Here is a 22,439-nt window from a genome sequence, read left to right as displayed (position 1 = left end):
TTCCTTCCAGCTCTGTTTTGTATATTTGCTTTCTCTGATGGTTATACAGGGAAACTGTGCCCTAAGGCAGGAGCAGTGCAGTATCCTTGATCAGGCGAGGTCTATCCCAGCTGTTGTGACTCAACCTCCTGCAACCTGCTGTGTGGGCAGCAGTAGCAGCTGGTGCACCATGGATCTCCCATCTGACTGTAGTCAGCTTGAAGGATATTGGCCACTTGGGGGACCCAGGGCTGCCTCATATTTCTACATGGTTAACGGAACTAAAAGAAGTCAGAAAAAAAAAATTCAATTCCTGTCAGTCTATGTTACTTTTTTTCCCCTCTTCTCTGAGTTTGTAAACCTCATTGTTGCAGCTATTATGGCAACATTAGCTGGCTGTTGCTGGGATGGGAAGTGGCCCGCAGTCTGTATGGGAGGGATGTGGTCTCCTTTAAGATGTGGTTCACAAAATGGAAAAGTTTGTGTAAAGGGAGTTGTCTCTGTTCTGCTTTTTTGAACAGGTGCCCACATTACAAGCACCACCACAATTGGCAGCAATAGCACAGAAGTTAACAAATTAACTGAGCCCAGCTATTCTTTCCAAATATCTTTTTCCCCTGCAGTGTAACAGTTCTGCTTGGTGAGAGCAGCTCAGTAAGATGATGGGCAGCCTGCACTGCCATCTCTTCTGTGTGTAAAAGAATTTTACCTTCATTTTCTATGTTAGAAATCCTTATCTTGGCCAAAATATTTTTTTCTTTCTTTATTCCTTTATCTTTTCGCAGTGTGGCTCATAATAATTAATACATGCTTATAGAAAGGCATCTCTGATTTTAAAATGGCCTTTCTAAGTTTGCCTGTAAACTGAGGAGACAGGGAAAGGTGGGAACAGTGCTGTGACAAAGGCAATTCACCGCAGCCAAATCTGAGGAAGGCAGAGAATGGCAGGAATAAAAATTTCAGTCTGAGCTTGTTAATGAACTAAGCTATAAGCAAATGTTATAAGAAAGCTATACGCTTAGGAAATGAAATTACTATGAAAGAATACAAGAAGAGTAATCTTACTTTCCACAGCCCTAAGAAATGGGCCTTTTTTCAGTGATATTCACCCACACTGAAACTGGAAGTTTTATCCCAGCTTGATTTTAGAGTGCTTTTTTTCTGCATTACTTCTAAGCTAGAACTCTTGTTTTCATTACTTTGAGCATGATGTTTGTACAATTTGTTTTTAATTTGGCTGCTATCTAAATGCACATAAACATACTGCTATTCAGTAGATCCTTGAGCTATTGACAGAACAGAAGAAATCTTGCCTGACTTTTCTGGATAGCTGACCACAAATACGGAAGTATTTTCCGCTCATTCTGAGTGCGTCTTCTGCCAGTGGGACATCTTTATAGGGTAATAGCTAGTGCTAATGCCGCAAGTATCTGATGTAGTGCTTCTTTTCTCCTTGCATGCCAGAGACAGACATGTCAGAACAGTGAAAGCTGTTCATCTTCATGTTTTCCTTTCTCCAGATAAATTCTGCTTCATTTGTTCTACATCTACCTCTGTTGCTATATGTGTTGCTGAGACACGTGGCATTCAGTGATGCTTGTGGGCTGCTGATCTCCTTTACAGTTTTTTTCAGCAGTCAATGGTGGCACACTTGACACTGAAGCCAGAAAGAGTCAGGCATGGGGACTTGAAAAGTGCTGGCTCAAAACCATTGGTGTTTTCCCTCAAGAGGAATCAACTGTCAAGAATTTGCCAGGTGCTGGTTCTGCCTTCCATTGTAGGCATAGGTTTTCCTGCTGTTAAGGTGATTTCCAGATTTGTGTCAGACTTTCACGTTCAGAAATATTACTAACAATGATAAATGTTTCTCCAGTTATCCTAAAGGCCAGGAGCTAATGCCATTCTCTTGATGGAGATGTATTTCACTTCAGCTTGAATTATTGCTGCTCATTCTATCACAGTTGTGGAAGGCAAGGCTAATACAAACAAGCTTAGAGTAAAACACCTATGGCAGTACTTGGAAGGCTTTCTTTTCTGCTGCTCCTTCAAGCAACTTCTACTTCTTGTATCTCACCTTACTGAATTTTAGTTTGCACTCTTCTGGGCAATTCAAATACAATTTGTATCTTAAAAAAAAAAAAAAGGTTATTTTATCTTTTATTTTCTTACTGTAGATAACATATATTTCATAAATGTTAGCATGCATATAGGACTCTGTGATAAATAGATATTAGACACAAGCACAGAAGTCACACAACACCGGAAAGAACTGCCAGACTTGGCTCTCAGCAGAGGAAGGAACCAGCTGATACTGAAAACAACTGCTGAAGTCAGAATCTATATACATTTCAGGCATGAGGAGAATTCACAGTCATGTGAAAGCAGTTGATGATGTGATATTTTGGAGAAAAGGGCATGAAGGACAAATTAAGGACAGAACAATTACTGAAACAAGACTTTTAAGATTATTTTTTTAATAGAAGGATGTCAGCTAAACTTAGATCAAAAGAAATCCCAAAATATCTTTGACGAAGTCGGAAGAAATTGGATGAGCTATACTTCCAAAATAAAGGTCTTGAGTCAAGTAGATGCCAAACAGAGAAATGAGAAAACATAAAATTATATGACTGCAGCAAAGGTGCCAACAAATCTAGAGGTCATAATTTAGCTGTCTGGTTTCCAAGAATACACATTTAAGTAGCACGGTTTCTTGTTTCAAGACAGGCATCAAAGTAGCCATTCACGGTAGTAGCTGGCATGCAGTCTGAGGATGTCAATGAATGCAGCAGTCTTTCGTGAGATATATATATTACCTAAATATGGGATGTTGATTAGTACACTTAGGAAAAATGCATTTATCACCTCATCCACTGCCATTGTAAAGCATTAAAGAGTCCTAAATCCTTAACACTCTGGTAAGTGTTGTAATTGAGAAGAAAATGGATAGCGTATCGTGTTGTTCAAAATGTGCTGCTTCCTCTTAGCTGTTTCTATCACTGACATACCTGGTACATTTGCTGATGTACTGGAACATCTAGAGTATTTATAAAAGCTTTAAATAACAAAACATGGTTTAACTGCTCTATAGTCTGGTTTTCCCATCCTCACATAGAAGTACCATGGAAGAGCCATGATTTCTGGTACTAGACAACCTAACTGTGTGCAAGTCCTCCTTTCTGGAGTTATGGCTAGCAAATGGCTGCAGTGAATCATTAAAATGGGATTTTTGGTTTTGATCTAGGCAATTTTATCAAAATAAATAAATATTTTTTGAAATACAACCATGGTGATATTTATACAGAGTTAAGGTAGGCCTGATTTAGTCAAGCCCCTTCAGTTTGGCCTATCTCCTTGTAGACCCCAGGTTTTTTGCATTTCCGGTCATTCCCAGCTTCCACGGCACATCAGCACCAAGATGGCAAATGTGAATATCTGTGTTCACTATATCTCTTCTTCTGCAGCAAAAACAGGCTGTGATGTTACTACTGTTGGCTTGCTGGAGGTTGCGCTCTCCCCTGTTCTAGATGAGATGTGTCTGAGAGAGTTGTTGAGCTCATATGAGCCAGAAAGACATGGGTAGGCAGCAATAACTCGCTGTTAAAACAGGCTTGAGCAAAGCTGGCTCATTTTAAGCATCAATCCTAGCAATAGCTCAGCCAGAAAATCAAGAGTGGGAGGGTGTGCATAACCTCTAGGAAGAGAGTGGTGACAAGTAGCTGGCTGAGGAATGAATATGGAAACCACTTCTGGTGGCACAACTGCAGCCAGAGAAGGAAATATGACTATATTCACAGCTGATACTACTGGAGACTTGCTACTGGCTTTACCTGGATGGAAATTCTCTAGATCCCTCACTTGAAAACTGCCTAGAATGATAACAGTGGAACAGAGTGTGGAATTTCTTGTGTTCATAGAGTATCTCATACTTCATGCCAGGGGGGAAAAATATAGGAGGGAAATAAGGCAAGAAACTTTCTTATCATACGGAATAAAGGAAGGGCAAATGTAGACATAATATCAAGAAATTGTCTTTTACATTAGCCTTGAAGTAATCTCCTAAGGGAGCTCAAGACATTCCCATCTCTTGGGATATTTAAAACAAAGTTACACAAAATACTGGGAAGTGTACAATGGGGGCAATCTGGAATCAGCAGGGAGAGGATCTGAATAGTCTTATTAAGCCTTTAACATAGATTCTGTGATTTCATTTCCAAGAACTCATGTTGCTCTGCTCTCTCTCTTCCCTGCAGCTGCCATAATGGGAGATTTTGAAATCACTGTAAATGTGAGCAATTTACTGTTTTAATAGAATTTGATAATATAATGGTGGTACGTTATTCTTACTCTTAGTTTTGACCAAGATTCCTCTATAGTGGATTTAAGTTGACTTTTTTCTGCTTTAGTAGAACTTTCACTCTATTAAAATTTTGAAGTGCAATGACATAGTAGACCAGTTTTATATTTCTAAATACAAATGCTGTCTGGGTTTCAGACGGTGATTTTGTTTTTAGTTAAACCAATCTTTTTTTTTGTTTGTTTTTAATTTTCCCTGTGTTAAGAATTCCTGGATTGCTTGCCCACAACGTCCAGCTTTTAGGTCTGAGTTTAATCACACATTATTATTATCCTATATCTTTCTAGATCTGCAGCCTTTTGAGAGAGGAGTATAGCCAAGGGGTTCACCTCAGTAAGATCAATAGGTAAAATATGTACTTCTTGGCATAGAGTTGAGTCAGAATTTATATCTCTGTTCTGTAAATATTACGTCACTGCTGAAGTGCTGAGGTCAACAGCGTACTGTTTATAATTACTGTCCAAGAAGAATTTCTTCTTTCACAAATACTGGTGTTTTACTCTGATTTCTGATAATTTTTCCCATTTTCCTGCTGTTTTGAGTTGATAGTGTGCCCTTAGGTCCAGACAACTGCTTGAGTTATGTTCACATTGGAACAGAGAGTACTCTGTTTAGTTTCTTTGGCAAAAAAGACAGCGTGCTGTGGTTTAGGAAAGTCCTACCAGTGGAGATAGCTCAGTGAAACAGTGCTTCATGGTGTAAGCAAAAGTGACTTGTAAGTAAAAATGAGTTGTGATTGGCATAACCCTTGAAATGCTTTCAATTTAGGCTCTGATGGAATTTGTATGAAGAATAACATTCTACACGCACCTCTGAAAAGCCAAAGTCACACTGCAAAAGAATGAGGTTTCAATAACATGTTTTATTCTGTGGTTTCTTTGTGTAATTTTGCATGATAAATATTGTGTCTCTGGATGTGTTGTTAGTCAGTTTCGGTCTTTTGACTATCTAATGAATTCTTTCAGTAACACATGACATTTTACTTAAGTGTAAAACAATCTTCAGATATTTGGGAATTCATTGCTGGAATAAGAATCCTATAGAGAAAAATGTTGTTGAAGTCTGTAAAATGATGATTTATAAACGGCTTCTTAACAGAGAGGTTTGTACTGTTCTGTGAAGTTACTGCTGCTAACATGAGTGATAGATGAAGCAGGGAGGAATGAATGTAGTGATAGCAAAGTTAAGTAGGCTCCATTTTCTTTTTCACACCCAAGTGGTGCTTACAGAGGTAGATTCTATTTTGTACCACTGTTTTCAATGGCACTGAGCACATTTTCAGCTGCAAAACCTTGAAATGGTACAAACATAAATCTAGGAAAAGCCCTCAACATAATGTCATGGTCCAGATTGAATTTTCAGTATGTAATATTGTTAGAAAGCCAGCTCTTAAACGCTTGGTAATTGATTTTTTTCAGCATCTTGGGGATTAATTTTAACTGGGAAAGTTTATGGTAGCATTTTTGTAAATGAAGTAAACAACATATTGCATAGTACGAGCTAGAGTGTGACATACCTATCCATCTTAAGAAGACTCTTCTCAAACACCTTCAACTTTAACCTAACTTTTTTCATGACAAAGTGTTGTTCAAAGGTTGTGAGAAACTTATTTTATGCTACTTGCAGATATTTTGTTATTATTGATCTAACATACAAATAAAGGTCAGTGAATTTAGATCAAGGATAGATTTAGCCTTTAAACTGCATCTATAAGATTACCTTTCTCCCTTCTCTCCCCCCCACCCTTGGCTCGTAAAATCCAGTATAATAGTATAACTTGATTTATTGGCATGCACAGTTGCCTTTGTTTTTAACTTTCTACATCCTATTCTCTTGATGAAGAGGGAACACATGGCTTATGGTTATTCTAGTAAATGTAAAAGCACCAGAGAATGCTGTCTGGCACTGAGGAGGCTGGCATGAGGCATCCCAGATCTACCCAGATGCATTATTTTCAAAACAGTGACCACCTGCAAACTGCCTTTCTCTGAGCTGTGCCAGTTCCCAGACTCTGCCCAGTGACTGTCGTGAGAATTCGAATTGGGCCAGGCTGAAAGCACTGATTTTAGAATTTAGCAGTGTATACTTGTGTGTGCCACCATATGCCATTTTTTCTGTTTTCAAAATGAATTATGAGCTTGCACTGTGGCTGTAGGATTTGCTTTGATGCATTGGATGGGAGATGACAGATGCATCTAAAACTCTTTCTCTTGTTTTTTGTTCCCTTGGTATTCCAAAAACATTCCTTTAGATCAAATTCAAGCCAAAGCACGCAGGTGTGCTTTGGCAACATGTTCATTATGTACAAATAATTACAAGGATGCATAAAGTCATAACCTCTTCCCTACTCTGTTGAGGTAAGTGACAAAACTGCAAACAAGTCAACAGGATAGTGGAGTTTTTTTTAATGCAAGTAGGTTGTTATGTTTCAGCTTAGACTATTAGAAATGTAGGCAAACCATTTTCTTAATTTTAATAAATGGAAGTTTTCTTTCCCCTGCTAAACTAACTACTGTAGAGCAATCAATGCTCAGCAGCAGTTGGAGTTATCAAAAATTCTCTCTGAATACAATTAATTTAATAATATTGACACATTAGAAAATATGTCTCAGTGGTATTTGTTTTCCCTAAGAACCACTATCACCCTATCATCATGGCATTGATTTAAGGACTACATTTTTGTGGTAGCATGGATACCCTTCCACCAGAACTGACCTTTCTGTCCATGGTCCTTTTTCACATCTTTGGCACACAGCTCTGGAAACAGCCCCCACTAATGTCACTGTCAGTGCTGTGGTAATTTAGCTAGGGTAACGGATGCTTCTCTTGTACAAGTCAGGATCAGGCCTTTAGAAAACACGTCTTTGTGTTTAAATTGTGGTGCCGTGAACTTTAATGGGTTTCCAAAGAGTTCTCTGATTCCTTTTTTAAATGAAATGTTGGGTAGCATTTAGCTATTTGATATTGCTGTTGTAGATATGATCATAAAGTATTTCTTGCTTAAAATTCTACAGTAAATGCCAGATATTTCCCTGAATTTAACATAGTGAGACAAAAGCAGACACACCTTGCATTTCTTCTAGAGAAGAGCACTATTGTTGGTATTGCTTTATGAATCCTTGGAAATTGCCATAAGTTCAGGTGGCTTGAGGGTATGAAGAAGAACCTGCCCAGACACACATTCACTTCAGTTGGATGATTTTGCTTACAAAGCTGGGATCCCAAAACATCCATCTGGAAAGTGCACTGAAAGATTGAGGAAGCATAAACAGTGTTCCTGTTGATTCTGAGAGAAACTGTCTAAGGAAACTTGGTAGGACTCCAACTCGTGCTTTAACCCCTTTTGTTTAAAATGCTGGACGGTTAACTAGGAAAGAAAAGAATCAGCTGGGATAACCTAGGAAATTACTTGGATATTTAATCTGGGTTACCCAGTCACACTGCAAACAACAAACTCAGCTGAGGAGACAAGATGCTAATAAAATTGGGTAGAATAGCAAAATGAAGAAATTGGCTTTTAATCATTAAGAGTCTGATTTAAAATTATGAAGCACGTGGAGAGTAACTAGGTAGACCATATTTGCACGTAAAATATCTTCTAATGGTGTGCGTCAGTGAGGTGATAAAAAAAAAATAATGACCCTCCACTGCAGGGAATTTTCTTGAAGAAGTTGCCTGTGGTGCCCAAGTACGGCTGCTTTGGATATCATGTGTTTCCTGTCCATACTACATAGCCTTGCATATATGGGGATTTTGGTGCAACAGGATGGTTAATGTTTGTCTTGATAGGACTAAGGAAAGAACAGACTTAGTTGTATGGGGACTGCTGAATCACAGCCTGAATCTCTGATCACCTGAGGTGAGCAATGAGTCAGCCCTGGGAGCACAGGTGAAGGCAATTCACCTGTGCTGCCGGAAGGGGTGGAGCTTGGCTCCATCTCTCCTAGACCTATTTAAGAGCTGACTACCAGAGTTTTCCAGTGAGCCCAGGACAAGGATAAGTCCTCTATCTTATAGTGTAGATAAAAAAAATATCTACGCTATTTTTTGGTGTAATAACCTGCTTAGCCAAGCTTTCTTGTATATTTCTTAATTGTAACACCTGTATATCCATTGATTATACATCAGTGTAAGGGATGTGGGGGGTACACGGGGCTGTGTCTGTCCTTGACTGCCTTCTGGTTTAAAACATAAAGGATATAGTGTCATGGCCGCTCTTCAAGACACGTCGGGGAGTAGGAATCAACCCACTACATGTTTTGCTGTGTATTCCTATAGGTGATAATTCTTCAGCCTAGGCTGCAATCTTAATTTTTAGATCATTATGTTCTGCCACACTTGCACAACAGTTCTCTGTAGGATGGACTGACAAACTTTCAACTGACTTTCAGAACCTGACCAGGTTCTGAGCAACCTGATCCAGCTGTGGATGACCCTGTTCATTGTAGGGAGCTGGACTGGATGACCTTTAAAGGTCCCTTCCAACTCCAAGGATTCTATGATTCTCTGATATAAATCTGTAAAAAATGTAGCTTTCAGGTAGAGTTTTTTAACACTGAAGTTGTGAAAAGATGCTAAGTCTATTGCTGTGTTTTAGCTGCACTGACTGTGGAATATGCAGCTGAAGTGCTAAAAATATATTTTCCCTCCCCATAAAAAGGCATAATCTGAATAACCTAGCAGCGTGATAGTGGAAAAGGTGTCACTTTCATATATTCTAATCTCAGAGTAAAAGTCAGAATCAAGCAAGCTGATTATCAGTTTTATTTTTAAAAAATTCTGTGCATACAAAATAGTTAAGGATGCAATATTAGGGTTTTTATATAGTCTGACTGCCATCCATTTACTGAAAAAACTTCCAATACAGGATATGAAAATACTTGTTTCGGTGAAATCAGTGGGAAAATTTCAGGACTGAGCTGGGGCTTAGATCCTTTTTTTTGCTTTGAATGTTTTTTCCTATTGCATTACTGTATTAAGTGAAAGAAGTCTCCTAATGTTTTCCAGTTGAGTGTATATTTATTTATATATGTGTGCATGTGTCTGTGCAGAAACAGACTCTGAAAGAGTTATGTTTGCTTTTTCAGAGAGCGCCATTAAAGTGTCAGTGTTTGACAATGTATACCATGGAGTTATCTCAGTCATGTCTGATTTCAGCAACTGGAGGCAGCTGTAGCATTTAAATAGCACTACCTGAGTAGTTCCTGGTAAACAAATGCCTGATTTACAATTTAGCTTAGATGCCATCCTATACTGCATAGTTATCAAATAACAATTTATTTGTGCCACTGAGTGAAAAAGCTTTACATGTAGTAGTTTCATGTACATGTGGTTTCTGGTGTCAAGACACGGATTTGCCTTCATTCCTATTGATCCTGATGAGAACATCACCCATGGCTTCAGAGGAGTAAGGTTCAGCAGAGCTGCCCACTTTGGTCACATCCACATGATTTGCTTGTTTCTACATATTGCAAAAGGAAAAAAAATGCCTTGACCTACGCATAACTTTCTTGCACTTAATTTGCCAGCTGGTGAATATCACATGTTTAATTCAGGCACTGTAAATAACAGTCTCTTTAATAGTTAACATTTTCACCGACAACTCAGTCACTGAGATTAGACAGCTGATCGCTGCTGCTGTAGAGCTAAGTCCTTAAATATTATCAAACTAATACCCTTGTATGGTCACACTGGCTACAGATTAGTGAAAGCCATAATCCTATTTAATTTAACACAGTCCTAGGGATTTTCCTCTATAAAGAATTTGGTCACATGCAAGCTGCATAATATTTTGCATAGTTCTTAAATATATGGCCTCTCTCTAGGAGAATGGCTGTCTGCCAGTTTTAATGGGACTTATTAAATCCCATTGTACTCCACACCATGATCCAGACACAGGTATCTCCTGGAAAAAGCTCTGTGGTTGGTAAGAATTTGCTGTGGCTCTGAGCTGTGCTGCAGCTGATTCTCTCAAGTCCTCTGCTTTGCCCTCCTCCAAGAGGTTATCCCTCAGTGAGGTTAAGATGATGAGGGACTACAATTAATTTTACCCACAGCTCAACGCAGCCAAGTCTCTGTCGTCTAAGAACTCAGACTTATAAAAACTGAGTGTGCTTGAGCTGTCATGGATTCTGGGCTCTGTGGTTAAGCAACTCACATCTGAGTCATAGAAAAGGCCTGATTTTTATATGCTGAGAACAGTTAAGCTCATTTGCCTTTGACACTATGTGATAACTTTGACGCAGCACCAGATTAGGCTTGTAGAATTTGGGCTATAGCATGCCCGTTCTTCTTTCTTTCTTTCCTTTTTTTTTTTTTTTTTCCCCACTGTTGAAATTTTGTTTGAATGGCCAAAGGAGACTTGGCTTTCTGTCAAGGTCTCTTTGCTGACACTGCTGCTTATTGTGGCCCAGCTGTAGGCCGTGAGGACAGTAGCTCTAATATGTCAGAGGTATGTTGCAGCCCTTGCAGGGCAGTGTGGGCACAACTCTGCTGGAGACCCGGGCAGATGCACAGCAGGCGTTTTGATAGCAGTAAGCCACATGGCTGGCTGTGTATTCAGACCACAGAAGTCAAATCCTAACAGCCTAAAATGGCACGATGCTCTGTCACCTAATCAGAAACCACATTTCTGAGCACAGCATTATTGGTCCAGTTAATCTTCCAAGGATACCAGTTCAAATTTCTTCCTGTTGTGCAATGTTTGCAGCATTTTATAAGATTTCAGTGCATATTGAATGACAGCAATGTTTTCATCAGGAGTATGTCTGTATGATGAAACTGCTCCAGACAGGGAGAATCTTCCACCTTCATATTCCCGATCACTTCCAGGAAATATTTTGTGTAAAGGTGATCTAAGGCAATACATTATCTGGGCCATTTCCACCTGAGGGCGGCCCTGCTCTTTGCAAGAGTGATGGCAGGCAGCATATGCTCAGGCACCCATCAAGCCAGAGGGACTTCTCTGCCTTCTCCATCACAGTGCTGGAAGTAAGGGCCTTCCCCTCCAGGAATCAGAGAATGGTTCAAGTTGATTACATTTCCTCTTGTTGTTTTCTGTAACTTAGGCACCACCTGAATGGCTGTTGGCTTAATGCATACAATAATTATTAGTATTATTACTACTATTACAATTTAATAAAATACTGAACTTTCCAAAAGTGCCTGAGGAGCAAACTAAGGTAAGCTTCATTTTGCTAGGTGCTCTGCAACTTTGGGCAGTTGTTCAAGAGCACAGCAAATCCTGCTTCAGGGCTCCCACTACTGGATCAAAAGCACCAAAGCCACATGAGGCAAAATGCTGACACAGTAAGAAATAATTCTGCAAATTCAACTATATATTTTTTTAAATGTTGGTAATTTAGCTTTATATTAATTGGCTTTATGCCAGCTTCAGTATCATCTTTCCCCAGCCATCCAGCTTTGCACTGAAACAACTTCAGCCTGTTGTCTCAGCACTGACACAGAGTCAGCGTAAATGCCAGATCACGTGCTCCCCAAGTGTGGTTGTCTGACTTTTCTTGGTCAGATCTTTGCTGCTTGTAGATCTGGTGTTACTCTCCATGGTAACATAGTCTCAGAAAGTCCAGTGGTTTTCTCCTGAAGCTCTTGCTAACTGCAAAAACAAGAAAGCTGTTAGAGAGAAGGTTTGATGGAAAAGTGAGTCACATTCAGAGTGACAGTCCTTCCTTGGGTCTGCTCTTTCTGCTGGTCTTTGCTGGTTCTTACAAAGAAAGCCTCCTCCAGTCTTGTGGAATTGGAGGAGCGTTAAGGGCAGCAGCTGCCTGAAGAATTTGCTCATCACAAAAGGATGAGCTACTCTGTCTTCTAAAACTGACACTTTAGCAGAAATGCAGAACGTGATGACATTTAGCTCTCATTACACAGATTTACATGTATAGTTAAGAAGTGTCAAATTTATTGCACTTGGTCGTGCGTAGCAGAGTTTGGCTTATTTACTGTATGTTTTCACACGTCATACATCTTCAGTCAGACTGGAGTTTGGACTGGTTTAGTTGTGTGTTGCTTTTTTTTCCACTGATAATTCTTGCATGCAGATTAGAAGAATTGTTATTGCTTTGGCTTATCTAGTGTCACACCATGAAGAAATTATTGGCAGTAACAGTTATTATTACACTCTCCAGCTCCTTCAATCTGATTATAAAAGTTTGGATTAGCGACATAGGTTTTGGCTGCTGTGTCAATATCCAGCATTAGTCTTTTCTTCAGTATTTCATGTGAGAGCTAAAAGGCGGTGAGGCATGTGTATACTGAAATCTGTCATAATGAGTTAGGTTGTTCTGCATAGTTACTGTACCATTTAATATCAGCATCAATAGGAGCTATCATATAGCTCTGCGCACCCCAGTATTGATCTTCTGTTCTATTCTGGACTTCTCTACCTTTAAGTTCTTCCATTACCTCCCACCAATGATAGGGGACCAGGTTGCTACACAGCTGCAGCTCTCCTGAAGTGCTGAAAAAGACTCAGATACAGTCTGTATCTCCTGAAAACCACGTTTTCCTTCCTATTCTTTTTCTACTCTTAACGTGCTGATGTTTGCATAACTTTTAATGAGTTTGAGTCTGCTGACAGAATTTCACACACGTGCACATACAAAAATTCCAATGGTATTTTTACTTGATGTTTTTAAGTTTGCACAATGTGTATAAGTAAAAAATGTTGAGGTGATACACACTGCACAAGGAAAACATGGCTCCTGAATTGTCCTGGCAAGCAAATCGAGGGATTGGGTCGTGGGGAAAAGGGAGGAAGGAGGAATGGATGTGGCAAACAAATCACTGTATTGCAGTATTTCTGCTTTACCAGCAAGAAAAGAAAGGAAGAGATCTAACTCAGAAAAACTTCAGTCATTCCAAAAATCTGAGGTAAGTAGATCCAAAGAAGAGAAATCTTTTAATAAGTATAAGGCAATTTGCTATGTATGTTAGTAATCATACAGAGTACTCTACAGAAGATAACATCTTCTGAACTTGTAAACTAATAATAAGATCTCTAGTCATATTCTTTCATTATTTTTTGTTTTGAAACTGTATCAGTACATAAAGGCTTGTCTTTATTAACAAAAGCATCTGTTTTACTAAAAATAGGAGCAAAGTATTAGTTTGAACTACTGTGAGCTGAATACTCCATAATTTTGTTTTTCCTATATACAAAATTAAGTTCTGGAATTTTATCCCTTGGAATATATGTCGTTTATTTTGCATTTTCTAAATACAACTTCTACAATCCAACTTCTGTCAGAAATTAAACGAAAACTGCAAAAGGTTGAAACCAAAGGAGATCTGCAAGTTAAGAATAAGCTCAGAAGAAACTACTGTGATCGGGTTATTTGTCACTGTGAGATATATACATACACATACACAGTGCTTTCCTCAGGATTTACATGGCTTTAGGGAAATTTCTACCCCCGACTCCTTTTGTTTTTTGAGGAACTTGTTTTATTCTATGGCCCTTTGCCTTCACTAAACTCCGGTGAGAGAAATTCTGCTGGCCTCCTCCCCTGGCCTCCCTGTGCCTCCTGGAGTGTAGTCCTGGAGAAAACCTCTTTTATGAGATAAATCAAGCTTAGCTTCAGATGCATATCAGAATATGCTCTCAATGCACAAAGCACCCGCAGTGCCTGGCAGTGGTGGTGACTTTGCAGGACAGGTGACACCCAGCTTCCCAATGGGAGGACAGCAAAGTGTTCCCACTATGAAGTCTGCACAAACATCTGGCCCTTGAAGATTTGAAGGAAAAACTTATTTTACGTAAGAATACAAATTAGAAAACATATTTCTTTACAAGCCCTTGTAAGCAGGTGTAACCTACCATATATATTATGTCCCCTAACTGGGCTAAATTGAAGCCAGATATATATTTCTCTTTGATGACTCCATCACAGTTTGTTTTAACTCCTCTCTCCGGTCCTTTAGCCTCACAAAAGATACATGTGTAGATAAAAGAGCAGTCCCAAACCAACACAGTGTAACAGCAGCCAAACTACTGGCTTTAAAAAGAAAAATCCAGCTTTGTAACTCTCTCTTCCTGCAAACAATTTCCTTTTCCAGTTAGAAATTTCTCCTCCTAAGACAATTTCACTGGAAGAGTGAACATGGAGGTGAACAGAGTTTAAATATACCAATGCTCTCTGAAGGCAGAGAATGTATCTTAAATGTCCAGGGCATCTCTCAGGTGCACAAAAGATGGTGTAAAGCATGTCTAATTTGCCTGCTTGTGTGACCAAGCAGTAACTAAAGCCATCTGAGCAATTCCCTAGGCTTGCAGACAGCCTGTGGTGGACAAGATGCTTACTCTTTTGAAGTTTGAGCAGTATGCAATTGTTTGATTGCAGGTTAGTATCAAGAAGATGCACTGCTATTTGGCACATGCTTACTGCCCTACTTAATGAATTTGCATTTCCCATCAAAATCAGCCTGCAAACTTATCTGTGTCAGGCATGTACTGTCAGGTTTAAGAACAAAAAATTGCTGTGAATTATCCTTTGAAATGCTGCATTTGGTGAAAATACATCAGATATACTCATCTGTGGCCCTGCATATCCTTGCTTTTGCATTTATTCCCAAAGGCATCATCATTTCTTCATAGGGTGATAAATGGTTATAATGGCCCCTTATAAGATCAGGAAGATGGGATGAATTGGGAGAAAATGCACTTCCTCACCAATTCCCATCTCCATAGAAACTCTGTGACTCTGCTCTGTCCTTTGCCTATACAGATTAGGCAGCACAGTTTTCCAATAATAGACAGTGAAGTCTGACGCCTGCATTGTCTCACAGAGGGGTATCTTGAAGAACAGAATTTAAGTACAAAAAGAGGACTTTGCCAAGTGCTCAGCCTTGCCTCCCCCAACTTCCAAATTCTTCCTGTTGCTTTTCAGGTTCCTAAGAACATTTCTCATGAGAATCATCAGCATTTGCTGCCAGGATACCCACAACTCTGATGATGCTTTTGTTGGCTATTTTTGCTTCAAAGGATACAGTGTCATTGAAAGACTAATGCACACTACCAGGATCACAATTCTTGTCACTTTTGGGGAAGACAGAGAATCATCAAAAGAAGACTTTGGGATGCTATTTTAAAGATAAAGCTTTATATTCAAATTCATTTGAGTAGTTAATGCACGAATGGATGTGTTTTTTCTGCTAAAGAAGATTGAAACGGGATTTTTTTAATTGAGGGAATATACTCGTTGATTATTAGTAGAAAAAAGAGGATAAATTAAACTGCAGCAGGTGAACATCATGCAAAGTTCTCTTGTTAATAAGACTATGTTGATAGATCTACAGACTTTAAATTACAGAGTGATTATTTCATTGTTTCATCAAACCTGTAGGTCAAAGCTGTGAAATTTCACAGCATTACCTGTGAGGTGAATAGAACTACACAAAGCATGTTGGTAAAGCAGTGCATGGAAAAGAAGATGCTATTCAAGTTGACAGAAGCCTTTGTAGGTTGGATCAAATCCACCTTCCCTCAGTTTTAAACTGAAGTGCTATTTTCTCATTTTTGGGCTTTGGCTAGGTGTATCATGTTTCAGTTTTCATCATTTTCATCCACAAAAATGACTCGTTTTGTTTCTTCTAGACTTAGTCCATAACACTATATGCGTAACAACACAAGTCTGGAAGTTGTCAAAACCATGACCCCTCAAAAAAAAAAAAAGGAAAAAAAAAAAAAAGAAAAATTAAAAATACAAAGAAACAAGGGTTATTTTAAAACCACAGTTCTGACATGAGGATTTCAAACAACAGAAGTTCCTAATACTTCTTGTTTCAGAGAAACAAGAGATCACCCATTCTGTATGAAAAGTGCCTAATTTCTCACACAAATTGATGTGGCTTCAGCTTTCAGCCTTTATCATACTTTCCTTGGCTGTTAAATGACCCTCAATTTTCTTCTCGTAAATGCACTTATGCACTGTAGTCTGATTCTGAATTTTATTTTTAATGGCCTAACCCTGTTGAACTCTTTAAGTCCTCATAATAGGATATTTTCTACAATACTTGAACAGTGACTCTGTTTTTAAGAGCACCAATTTTTTCAAATGTATCTAGCTTTTTAATGTATTCATCCTTGCTATAGAGAAAAATCAAGCCATCACCCATTTTTCCTACATTTGCACATCCACAGTTTGTATTAACACTTTTGCTGCAGCATTGTAGTGGAAACGTGTTCTATTGCTTGCCCACTTTGACCCTAAATCATTTCAGAGTGGTTGCTTTTCAAGATGCCATTTTAAGTACATTTCAAAATGCTGTTCAGCTGCATGCCCTAGGTTTCTAGGTCTGCAATAGCCAAAACTTACATCCATTTCGTCTGAAAAGTTTGGCTTATCAAACAAGAGAGATCATTTTGTACATGCATTCTATTTTCATTTATATGTGCCAACAGTGGTGTCGCATGTGAATGTTATCTACAATACCTTCTATTTTCAAATTATTAATTGAAATAGTAATTGGATTTAAACTTCATGCTAATGTAATCAGATACATCCCCTCTCGAGGAAGATTATTTATCACCAAGTGTTTGAGATGTCTGCTTTAGGAACAAGTTGCATACTGTAATTTCTTTGCATGTATACATTTAATCCCAATATATCTGCTACTGCTTTTGCAGCCTTTTCCTGGATGCTCCTTGTTCCTCCCTGACATGTGCTCCCTGCCCTGTGCTCTGATTCATTGCTTATGTTATCCTTGTGCTCCCGGCTCTTCCACAAAGTCCATCTCAGCTGCAGTTCAACACAGATTCTCTCACTTCTTTTTCCCTCGATGATATTTTGAGATACCTTCCCTGACCTATAGTTCAAATTACAATACAGAAATAGTACTGCTGGAATGAAAGATGGAAGTTATCTGAGCACTGATCTCACACTTCACCTATAAACACTTTCCCCTGTGGAGCCCTGGTATTGGGCAATTTATGCTGTATTGATTCCGAGGAGAAAGAATTACTGTCTGACAGCTATACTGTGTCCATTATTAGCATACAAAGTAAAGTTGGGATTTAGCTAACTAGGTTTAACTATCTCTTTTTGCAGCTGCTAGAAGAAATAGTCCCTTCTGAGGTGCAATTAATATCGGGGCTGTGTCGTGTTGTCACACTTAAACACCTGAAATATACCATCCTTGGAGAATCTATGCCTTTGCCTGAATACCACGTGGGCAGACTTGTAATGATTTTTCTGTTGCTGCTCTGACATCATTTCAGCATAATGAAAAATAAAGAAAGAGCTGGGATTTCTATAGCATAGTAGAAATGAATTGCTGTATCTGTAGCTGTGTGCTGGATTCTTTTTCCTACACTTTCTTCAGTAGTGAATTAAGGAGATAGATATGCAGAATTACATACGCTAGGCACAAAATAAAGGATCCTGATACACCCTAATTCTGATTCTTGGTACAGACAGTATCCCCAAAGCAGAAGGTTGATTTAGTTGTTTCCAGCAGTAGCTATTGGGTTGTCCACTGTATTTATACATCTGAAATAGTTTCTTTCTGAGCAATCGTATAGGACAGTGTGACAAACGTGCTTCCTTTCTAACTTTTGAACAGTTTAGGACAGAATGCACTGCAAGTGTAACATGAATTTTTGGTGTAGTTTGCTAGGCTACCTTCTCTCCCCTCTTAACTAGTTTTCTTCATTTAGAAATGGCTCTGGCATGAGCTGTCACAGAATCACGGAATGGGCCGGGTTGGAAGATATGTCAAGGATCATGAATCTCCAGCCCCCCCCACCACAGGCAGGGCCACCAACCTCCCCATTTAATACTAGACTAGGCTGCCTAGGGCCCCATCCTTAGCCTTGAACACCTCCAGGGATGGGGCATCTACAACCTCTCTGGGCAGCCTGACCAGCACCTCATCACTCTCATAGTAAAGAACTTCTCCCTGATATCCAACCTAAATCTTCCCTCCCTCAACTTAAAACCATTTCCCCTGTCAGAAAGCAGTGCAACTTCTTAGTGCCCATGAGGCTGTCTGCACACATTAATAAGAACTTTGCCACTTGTTCTCATTCTTTTTTTTTCTGATGAGGGTGCTCTGGAGCCTCTAGATGCTATCATTTAGATGTACTCATTCTTTGCAGCATCTCTCTGGATGCTCAGCCATTTCAGTCATGGGTCAGCCATGACATTCCTTGCTCTCAGGGACAAAAATGGAATTCCTCACATCTGCATAGAAATACTAAACTGGATACATAATTTTGAGCCTGTTTTAGAAAGTAGTACTTTATGAATCAGTCTTATTGTAAAATTGTGTTGTTTTTTTTTTTAGCTTTTCTGTGCATTTCTCTCTTCATTCCCTGCTTTGCTCTATAGAATAATACTGAGACTTTTTTTTTTTTTTTTAAGAAGCACTCACAGTAATCTGGGGCCTTTTATGCCTACCATGCACTTACATAGATATAAGGTAAGGTTATACTTTAAATCAGTTTTTCTGAGATGGTGGAGGATGGATCCTACTCACAGAGCTAGAATGTGCTCCTTCATGGGGAAGGAAGGAATATGGGAGGGCTTGGAAAGAAAGCACATGGCCAAATAATCAGTGTCTTCTATTTAGGCTTGCGAGCATAAGGTCCTGGAGAGTTGGGTCAGTTTTGACAGAGTTTATCTGACCAGGAAGCAAATAACAGGACACAGTGGTCTGCAAAGGCAGCAGCCAACTTGGAAAGTGAGGGGGAACCCTCCTAACTTGCTTGTAAAACTGAAAATTTGTCAGTGGTCATAACCTGAAGTAGCTATACAGCTGTTAGCTTTATGGGTGTTTTTTGTTTGTTTGATTGATATTCTTTTAGTTCTGATTTTCTTTCATTGCCTAACAGCAAATAAATGGTCATCTTTCTTTCCTAGGACCTCTTTCCCTTTTCAAAGAGAGCAGGCCATAGTAGTGACATTGCTACTGTGTTTTTCAATCAATACAACCAGATTGTTGATGGAAAGTTTTGAATCCAGACTGAAGAAACTTGTGTAACAGCTACTATAGGATGAGCTAGGACAGAAGGAAGAGAATCATACAATTTCAGACAGTTACAGAATCACAGAATCATAGAATTGTTTTAGTTGGAAGGGACCCTTAGGGGTCATCTAATCCAACTCCCCAGCAACAATTAGGGACACCTACAGCTTGGGCTGCTCAGAGCCCTGTCCAGCCTGACCCCTGACCTTGAATGTCTCCAAGGAAGGGACATCCACCACCTCTCTAGGCATACTGTTCCAGCGTCTCACCACCCTTATTGTAAAAGACTTCTTCCTTACATCCAGATAAATTCTCTCCTCTTTTAGTTTGAAACCCTTTCCCCTAATCCTATCACCACAGACTCTGCTAAGGAATCTGTCCCCTTCTTTTTTACAAACCCTCTATAGGAAGTAGTTGTACTCTTGTCTGGGTCAGAATACAGTCATCTGCCTTGTATGATTCTAAGTTGGATTTAGGGTAGGAATTAGAAGCTTTGACTAGCAATCAAGATTACATCATTACCACCCAAAATATCCCAGGAGGAAAGGATTTTATTGTGAACTGCAGCATACTTCTTTTTTCAGCAACTTGTTCTTTTCATCCACTTTATTCATGATAGTTCAGACTGTCTTGCTTTCTAATTTAAGATGTCTTCAAATGGTTTTTAGCCTCATGAGAAACATCAAACATCAGCCATATATTGGTGTTTCCTCAGCTGATTCTTATCTCTGCCCTTTCCTCATACTGCTACTCCAGCAATCTCCAGGCCAGCTTTTTAATTTGTTCATATAGCAAGCAGTTACCGAAAGAGTTTCTCTGGAGAAACATCATCTACCATAGCTCAGCTGCTTTGCTAAGGAAGCTTTTCTTAGTACACTTTGAAGATATTTAGAAAGAAGAAAGGTTTGCTTTGAAATTGCATTTTCCATAAGTTTGTCAGTTTCTGTCAATTCCTGCTTTGGAGAAAGTAGTCACTAAGAGCTCATAGATATGTATGTAATTATTTTTCCCATAAAATGTTTAGCACTGAGACAGTTGCGTCTGCTGAAATATTTATCTTGAAAATGGTTGCAATGTGCAACTTCAGATTTGTTCTGAATACTTTTCAAAAACAGTTCCTATTTCTCTGTGGATAATTGAAATGGAAATTCTACTATTGACTGCTCAGGCACTAATGTAATTTGTTAACAATTTTCTTAAGGAATACATTGGTGGTATTGATTTGTAGCTGAGCAGAGGAAAAGCTTCGTTTCTCTGGATGTGAGCGCCAAAAAGATGACTGTTAAGGTACCAAAGGTTGGCTCAGCGTAGCCTCTTCACGACAAGGTTTCTTGTGTGTTACTTCTCTCAGAAAGCCAAACTAAATGCAATATGCCCAATTTCCCTTGTGTTTTCTTTCACCATGACAACTAGCTAAATGTGACCTTGACTTGTAAAACTGTGTGTTGCCATCTACAGTAAAAGAGAGCTAAAGATGACAAATTCCTTAAGCATTTTTCTCCCAAAGGAGAAGCAGGAGCATTAAGTGATTTCCCTTTGGACAATGTGGTAGGAAAATTCTATTTAATTAAAAATAAAACAGAAAGAAAAGAGGTACATTTGTGTTTCAGGAATGAAAGTGTGATGTACAGCATATTTTACAAGGGTAGTTATTCGGATTGCTCAAACATTTTCCAAAGACTTTCCAAGGATACTGTTTTCATACGAAAAATAGGTTTTTAACATTTTTTTTTAATGTGCCTGAAGTATTTGCTCTTTTCAAAATTCTCTCGACCCCTGTGTTTGTTAAGGTTCTTAACTATTAACTTGAATTCATTTTCCAAATCAGATTCAATGGAATTGCCATTCAAGTCTCTTGTGTGCCATACAAGCCGGGTTTTCAACCAGATGCCACCTACTGTGAGCAATCATAGGAATCCCCAAGATTCAAATTAACTGGGATCTGGGGTGAAAGGAAAGAAAAAAAAACATTGGGTTTTGGTCTGAAGGTAACCCAAAAAATGCCAGCTTTTGAACATTATTATTTTTTTAAAGCTTATTATTGTGGAAGGCTTTCAACAAAATGAATATCAATTAAGGTAAATATTAAGGAAGGCAAAGGCTAGTAATGTTCCTTTTTGGTTGTGATTTTAACAGAGAGCCTTCTAGGTCCTTCTTCCACAACTGGAAAGCTGGAATCAACTTTCTAATCTGCCAGAGGTTTTTAACATAGATATCTTATTTTCTAGAGCTATGTCCTAACTATCAGACTTTACAGGTTGGTGGTTCTTTTGCTGAAATTTTACTACCTTGCTGAAATAATTGTGCTTCACATGAAGGGCATTTTGAAGTAAGTATCCCTCAGTTACCCCTGTGTAATGAGCCCATCCTGCATAATTCAAGAGAACACACACTTCTGACACAAGGTAAGAGTGACTCATGCTAGCCCTGTGTCAGAAAAATACTCTCTTATTCTGTTGCACAAATTGGGCCAATTTTTAAGCCTTTTTAAATTGTAATTTGAACACTCTGAGTTGAAACTTTGTAAGCTATTGGCAGCTCTGTTTCCAAAGAATATTTTTACATGCGAGTTGGATGTGTCCTGTTGCTGAAATAGCCTGTTTCAGGCTGTTCAGGCTATCAAGTCTGGTTAAGCTATGTCTGCAAGGATTTTCTGCCCAGTCCTGTCAACATGGAAAAAGAAGGTGTTGTATTTGAGTGCAAGAGAAACAAAGTTTGCACATTTGATTTGCAACAGAAGTACAAAGAAATGTTTACAGGAATGAAACAAAGAGATCAGTTGGATAAGAGTACTTGGAGAGGAGGAGACTCAGAGGTGACCTTATCACTCTACAACCACCTGAAGGGAGCTTGTAGAGAGATGGGGGTCGGCCTCTTCTCACAGGTAACTAGTGATAAGATGAGAAGTAATGGCCTTAAGTTGTGCCAGGAGAGGTTCAGGTTCAATATTAGGAAAAAAAATTTCTCAGAAAGAGTGGTGAGGCATTGGAACAGGCTGCCCAGGGAGGTGGTGGGGTCACTGTCCCTGAGTAATTCAGGAAACAGTAGATGTGGCACTGAGGGTTGTGGTTACTGGACATGATGGTGATGGGTTGCTGATAATGGGTTGATCTTGATATTAATC

The sequence above is a fragment of the Tetrao urogallus genome (genome assembly GCF_951394365.1).
Source record: "Tetrao urogallus genome assembly, chromosome: 3".
Taxonomy (NCBI): Eukaryota; Metazoa; Chordata; class Aves; order Galliformes; family Phasianidae; genus Tetrao; species Tetrao urogallus.
The sequence above is the reverse complement of the archived record's forward strand: the minus strand, read 5'-3'. Positions refer to the sequence as shown.